Source organism: Balaenoptera ricei, chromosome 2 (assembly GCF_028023285.1).
Source record: "Balaenoptera ricei isolate mBalRic1 chromosome 2, mBalRic1.hap2, whole genome shotgun sequence".
In the NCBI taxonomy this organism is placed as follows: domain Eukaryota; kingdom Metazoa; phylum Chordata; class Mammalia; order Artiodactyla; family Balaenopteridae; genus Balaenoptera; species Balaenoptera ricei.
In genome coordinates, this window is record NC_082640.1 from 7,319,666 (window position 1) to 7,326,593 (window position 6,928).

General features: G+C 45.3%; 1 pseudogene; it reads left to right on the top strand.

Moving 5' to 3' along the window:
• Positions 1 to 2,428: 2,428 nt before the first annotated feature.
• Positions 2,429 to 6,271, top strand: LOC132360857 (serine/threonine-protein kinase MARK2-like; annotated as a pseudogene).
• Positions 6,272 to 6,928: the final 657 nt, after the last annotated feature.

Below are 6,928 nucleotides of genomic sequence, written 5' to 3' on the forward strand. Positions count from 1 at the left end.
AAAATTATGAGCCATGTGTACTTTAATTCAGCCCTGTCTACGTATTATCATTGAAACCAAGGCTAGAAATGACACAAGTTTAACGAGGAACATTAAACAAATAGAAGGTTGTTGGCAGTGGTAACTTGAGAAGACAAATCTCTGAGCTAGCCATTATATCTTGTTAGGCTGGGTAAAAGCTGGAAGATATTTATGAACCTTTACTTTGAAAACTCTAAAAATATAAATATTAAACCAAATGAAAGTAAAAGTGCCTCCTGTCAGATATTGTCTTTTTCTGAAACTTGTTACAGTGAAATCATCCTGGTTAGTTTTTTTTTTTTTTAATAAATTTATTCATTTTATTTATTTATTTTTGGCTGAGTTAGGTCTTCGTTGCTGAGCGTGGGCTTTCTCTAGTTGCGGCGAGCAGGGGCTACTCTTTGTTGCGGTGCGCGGGCTTCTCATTGCGGTGGCTTCTCTTGTTGCAGAGCACGGGCTCTAGGCATGCGGGCTTCAGTAGTTGCGGCATGCAGGTTCAGTAGTTGTGGCTCACGGGCTCTAGAGCACAGGCTCAGTAGTTGTGGCACACAGGCTTAGTTGCTCCGCGGCATGTGGGATCTTCCCGGACCAGGGCTCAAACCCGTGTCCCCTGCATTGACAGGCGGATTCTCAACCCCTGCACCACGAGGGAAGCCCCTGGTTAGTTTTTTGCAAGGAGTTCTCTTCAAGAATCCTAACTTTAAAATGATTTGAAATGTAACCGTCCATGTCTAGGCTATGCCTACTTAGTTGTTTGTTTTGGGAAGTTGTACTGGTTGTTTGTTGTTTCAGGAAATTATATTTATTAAAATGTTTTTGTATAAAATTATTTATTCATCTAAAGTTGTGACATAATCACCTGTACCGTAATCACTAATTCAGTGTTAGGACATCACTGACTTTATAACTTTACTAGCTTAGAAGTGATTTGACCTCATCTTTTAGTCAGAAGGTACTAAGAATCCTGTTTTGATTTTCTCCCCGTGGACCAGTTCGTATTGGATTTGGTAGCACTAATAGACTCATTTCAAATATACAACACCAGTGTGAGTCTTTTCACTTCCTTACTTGTGAATATTCATCATTGACAGGTGTTTAGGCCAATCAGACCATGAACAAATTCAGCCAATCACACAAAACCACATAGCAGAAATGGAGAACTGTATCGTAGTAGTTAATGTATCATTTAAAACCACTTATATTTATGGAAAAAGCTGATATTTCTGATTAGTGACTAGTAAAATAATAAGGTTAAACTCATCATAGAAAATGTAACAAAGCAGGAAAAAAAAAATCAGTAGAAAATTTTAATCTATGTTCAAAAGAAAATCTTTGAAAAATGAAGTTTGTTTCATATATGACTTTTATTTCAGTGTAGCTAGTATGAGCTCTTCAAAGCTAAACATTATTATAGCTTTTCAAACTAGAAATGAAAAAGCTGCTGAAGCATCCTACAGGTTTTAATTTCCTTTTTTTAAAATTTATTTATTTATTTTGTTGTGCTGGGTCTTAGTTGTGGCAGGCAGGCTCCTTAGTTGCAGCTTGCTGGCTCCTTAGTTGTGGCATGTGAACTCTTAGTTGCAGCATGCATGTGGGACCTAGTTCCCTGACCAGAGGTCGAATCCAGGCCCCCTGCATTGGGAGCACGGAGTCTTAACCACTGCGCCACCAGGGAAGTCCCCAGGTTTTAATTTCTAATAAGGTAAATGTTTATAGCTATAACCCGTTAATCAAAAAGCTCTTGGGGGGGGCCTCAATAATTTATTTAAAAGAATAAAGTGTTTTAGAGTCCACAAAGTAAGAAAACCACTGTGATGATCCCCAGCTTGGATGGGCCCATTTCTTGGTATGGCCTCACAAGAAGCCATTGTTATGAAATTTTGAACCTTTATTTAGCTCCCTGGCTGGGCTACTTTTCAGTTCTTCTAGCTCAAGATGCTGGTTTTCAGTGACTGGAAGAACTCTGACCAACTTTTCTCATTGATATGGTGGGGTTTTTGTCTGTTACTAATTTTTACTTTTTTTTCCCCCCATTTTTTTCTTTGTTCTTTTTTCCTTCTTTTTTTTTTAAACTTTTTTTCACATTTTCATCTTTTTTTTTTCTTTTCTCACTTTTTTCTTTTTAAAATTATGTTTTCTCTCTTTCCTTTTACTTAGGTTTGTCAGTATTTGGTTTTGTTTATTTGTACGTCTGGCATTATGTTTTGGTTCCATTATAAAGATCAGTTCATCGGGGGAGTCTGGAAGTGATTTTCTTTTGAGGTGATTTGGGTCAAGTTTCTGACCAGCTTCCCCCAATTTTAAGTTGACCTTGGGACACCTCGACTCCCAGGTCAGCAGTAAGTCCAACATGCTGCAGTCATCTCAGCCATCTCTGCTGAGGAGGACACCATATTGACAACCACTGGCAGTCAAGACCATCGCCAAGGGCAACTTGACCAAGCTGAAGTTGGCCCAGTACATCCTGACTTGGGAAAGAGGTAGTCATGAAGATCATTGACAAGCCTTAGCCAAACTCCTCCAAACTCCAGAGATGGTCCCTTGAAGTAAGAATCATGAAGGACTTGAGCCATCCCAAAACAATTATTTGTAGTGATCCACTGTGCCTTGTCAGAAAGTACTCAGTGGAAGAGATGTGTCTGAGTACCTAGTGGTTCATGGAAGTCCACAAGAAAAGGAGGTCCTGGCAAAGTCCATCAGTGGAGTACTGTCACCAGAAGTGCGTTATTCATAGAGTTAAAGGCAAAACACCTGCTTTTGGATGCTGATATGAAAATCAAGTTTGGAGACTGGCTTCAGCAACAAATTCACCTTTGGCAACAAGCTGGATACGTTCGTTGGCAGTCCCTCGTGATGCTGCCCTGGAACACTTCCAGGTCCAAATAAGATGGGCCCACAGTAGATGTGTGGAATCTGAGGGTCATCCTGTATATACTGGTCAGCAGACCCCCGCCTTTTGATGGACCCCTGCCTTCGAGGAGCAGCAGGAGTGGGTAGTCAGTGGTGTACACCACATGCCCCTTCACATGTCCAGGAAATGTGAAAAACTGCTCAGGAAATTTCTCCTTCTCAATTCCAGCAAGAAAGGCACGTTAGAGCCCATCCAGAAAGATCCATGGATGAATACAGGTCATGAAGATGAACTGAAGCCTTCTGTGGGGCGACTCTCTGACTACCAGGAACCCTGGCCAACTGAGTTGATGGTGTCCATGTGTGACAACATGGAAGAGATCCAAGGCTCGCTGATGGCCAGAAGCACAACCAAGTGATGGCCATCTATTTGCTTCTGAGGTACAAGAGAGCTGAGCAGGAGGGCCACGTCATTGCCCTGAAACCCCAGGCTTCAGTGGATCTAACCAACAACAGCACACCAAGGACCCACCTGAAGTTTCTGCCAACACACAGCAGTGGGGTGTCAGCTAGCTAGCTGCCCCCGCCACTAATTCCCATCCTAAGAATACGCAGAGGAGCAACGCAGAACATAAGCCACCCGAGGAGGACCAGGTGTCAGGGTGGAAGGGCAGCAGCAAAGCCAAGGGGGGGAAGAGAGCACCTCACCTTCAGGAACAGTGTCCTCTCCACCAACACAAGTCAACGCAGGAATTCCCTGCTTAGGAGCGGGCCGGCCTTGGCCAGGCCTCCACGCAGAAGGGCAAAGATGGCCTAACTGTGCCAAGGTCAAGGGCTCCACGGCCTCTGCACCCTTCCACACCCCAGCCTCCCTGACAAAGCCACTCCTGCATGGGGATCCAAGCGGTGCAGCTCACCAAGGCCTCAGGGCTGTGCCCCACAGAGGGAAGCTGGGATGTGTCCCCAGCCCAGCACAGACTCCCAAGTGCGTCCCTTTGGCCACTTCTTCCACCCACACATCAGAAGTAGTGGCAGAGCCACAGAAAGAACCAGTTTGCCCCAGGCTGTGTCCAAAGGAAACTCCATCCACTGGGCAGCCTCCGAAGGATAAGCCACCCCAGCCTTTCCTCTGAAGGACCAGCAGGGGGCTTCTTCACCAGGTTCAAGTTCAAGTTCATCCTGAAACATCCGTGTTTCAGGTTTGTCAGAAGGAACCTGAAAGCAGAGGCTGATGGCAGACACTCACACCTCGTGGAGCGGGAGCAGAGGCAGGGAAGAAGAAAAAACGCGGGGAGGCCAGGTCGCGCTCACTACACTTGCAGATCATGAACTTCGTGGAGCCCAGTGAGAAGGTGCAGAAGATGGACCAGGTGCTGGAGGGAAACAGCGGCCACGGAGGGCTGAACAGGAAGTCTGCGCTGCTCTGGATACGGGGCAGCCCGGCCGAGAGGACCTCGCGCAGGGGTCCAACCGGTCACGGCCATCGCTCAGCGGAGTCCCATTTCAGTGGACAGCCGCACCTCCGCGGGCTTGGAACGCACTCCCTCCAGAACTCACTGCAGCTTCACCTTCAAAAGGTGGCCGGGAGCCTCCAGGGAGACACGCGCCTCCAGGAGCCCCGTTTGCGTCGGGGCCGCCTCCCTCTGCTGCTTGTCTTTCGCCCGCTCTTCTCCCGTGCTTGTGGGGGAAGGGAGCCAGTGTGGCGAGATGGCAGTCTGGTACCGTATCAGAGCCCTGAAGGGGTTCTTCCCAGGAAAATCTCATAGGTGAGCTTTACCGAGGGCCTGACGAGCATTAGAGCCACCTGTATGCCAAGAAGAGTTTGGGGTTTATCATAAGAGAGCTGGGCGGTCCCTGAAACATGCAGACAGCAGGGGTTCAGGATGCCCTTTGGATGACAGGACACTAACTCTGGCTGCAGGGTGGAGAAGCCGTGGGATAAGCGGCCAAGTTTCCTTGTGTTTCGAAAGTGGGCTTTTACCCCAGGGATTGGAAGTGAGGGAGACAGCAAGAAAAAAGTCAGCTCAAATGTCACTGACTGCTCGGTGACCTCTCCTTTGTAATTTTTTCCATTCTACATGATTCATTCCAGAATACAAAAATGGGAGCATGCTTTGCCAACTTGTTTTATGTGCTAGCGTTTCAGTGCAATGCCAAGAAAAATTCAAGAACTTTCTTCTATGGAACTTGACTCATGGATGTTAAAATTTCTATAGAAGAGCAAAGTGCCAAAGACAATCCTTCCTGAAGAAGAACGAAATTGAGAGGCTTTAATGATTAAGACAGTGTGATGGGGGCTTCCCTGGTGGCGCAGTGGTTAAGAATCTTCCTACCAGAACACTTTATGACATAAATCACAGCAACCTCCTTTTTGACCCACCTCCTAGAGAAATGGAAATAAAAACAAAAATAAACAAATGGCACCTAACGAAACTCAAAAGCTTTTGCACAGCAAAGGAAACCATAAACAAGACAAAAAGACAACCCTCAGAATGGGAGAAAATATTTGCAAATGAAGCAACTGACAAAGGATTAATCTCCAAAATTCACAAGCAGCTCATGCAGCTCAATATCAAAAAAACAAACAACCCAATCCAAAAATGGGCAGAAGACCTAAATAGACATTTCTCCAAAGAAGATATACAGATTGCCAACAAACACATGAAAGAATGCTCAACATCATTAATCATTAGCGAAATGCAAATCAAAACTACAATGAGGTATCACCTCACACCAGTCAGAATGGCCATCATCAAAAAATCTACAAAGAATAAATGCTGGAGAGGGTGTGGAGAAAAGGGAACACTCTTGCACTGTTGATGGGAATGTAAATTGATACAGCCACTATGGAGAACAATGTGGCGGTTCCTCAAAAAAACTAAAAATAGAACTACCATATGACCCAGCAGTCCCACTACTGGGCATATACCCTGAGAAAACCATAATTCAAAAAGAATCGTGTACCACATTGTTCATTGCAGCTCTATCTACAATAGCCAGGACATGGAAGCAACCTAAGTGTCCATCGACAGATGAATGGATAAAGAAGATGTGGCACATATATACAGTGGAATATTACTCAGCCATAAAGAGAAACGAAATTGAGTTATTTGTAGTGAGGTGGATGGACCTAGAGTCTGTCATACAGAGTGAAGTAAGTCAGAAAGAGAAAAACAAATACCGTATGCTAAAACATATATATGGAATCTAAAAAATATATATATATATATGGTTCTGAAGAACCTAGGGGCAGGACAGGATAAAGATGCAGACGTAGAGAATGGACTTGAGGACACAGGGAGGGGGAAGGGTAAGCTGGGATGAAGTGAGAGAGTGGCATGGACATATATACACTACCAAATGTAAAATAGATAGCTAGTGGGAAGCAGCCACATAGCACAGGGAGATCAGCTTGGTGCTTTGTGACCACCTAGAGGGGTGGGATAGGGAGGGTGGGAGGGAGACCCAAGAGGGAGGAGATATGGGGATATTCGTATATGTATAGCTGATTCACTTTGTTATAAAGCAGAAACTAACACACCATTGTAAAGCAATTATACTTCAATAAAGATGTTAAAAAAAAAAAAAAAAAAGAATCCGCCTGCCAATGCAGGGGACACAGGTTCGGTCCCTGGTCTGGGAAGATCCCACATGCACCACAACTACTGAAGCCCGCGCCTAGAGCCCGTGCTCCGCAACAAGAGAAGCCACCGCAATGAGAAGCCCGTGCACCGCAACGAAGAGTAGTCCCCACTCGCCGCAACTCCAGAAAGCCCACGCGCAGCAACAAAGACCCAATGCACCCCCCCCCAAAAAAAGACAGTGTGATGTAGGTGGAGGGATAAACAAATGCAGAGCCCAAAAAACGATTCTAACTATTCTGTGTTGCCCCTCGTGTTTGCTCCTAAACCCACTCTAATCAGGCTTGCCCCCCTCCCCCGATGACTGCATCAAAACGTCCCTTTAGGTCATCAGTGATCTTGACAATGACCTAAATCCCGTTGTTAGTTCTCAGTCCTCATCTAACCTAACACACTTTCTCACTCCTTAAGCTTTC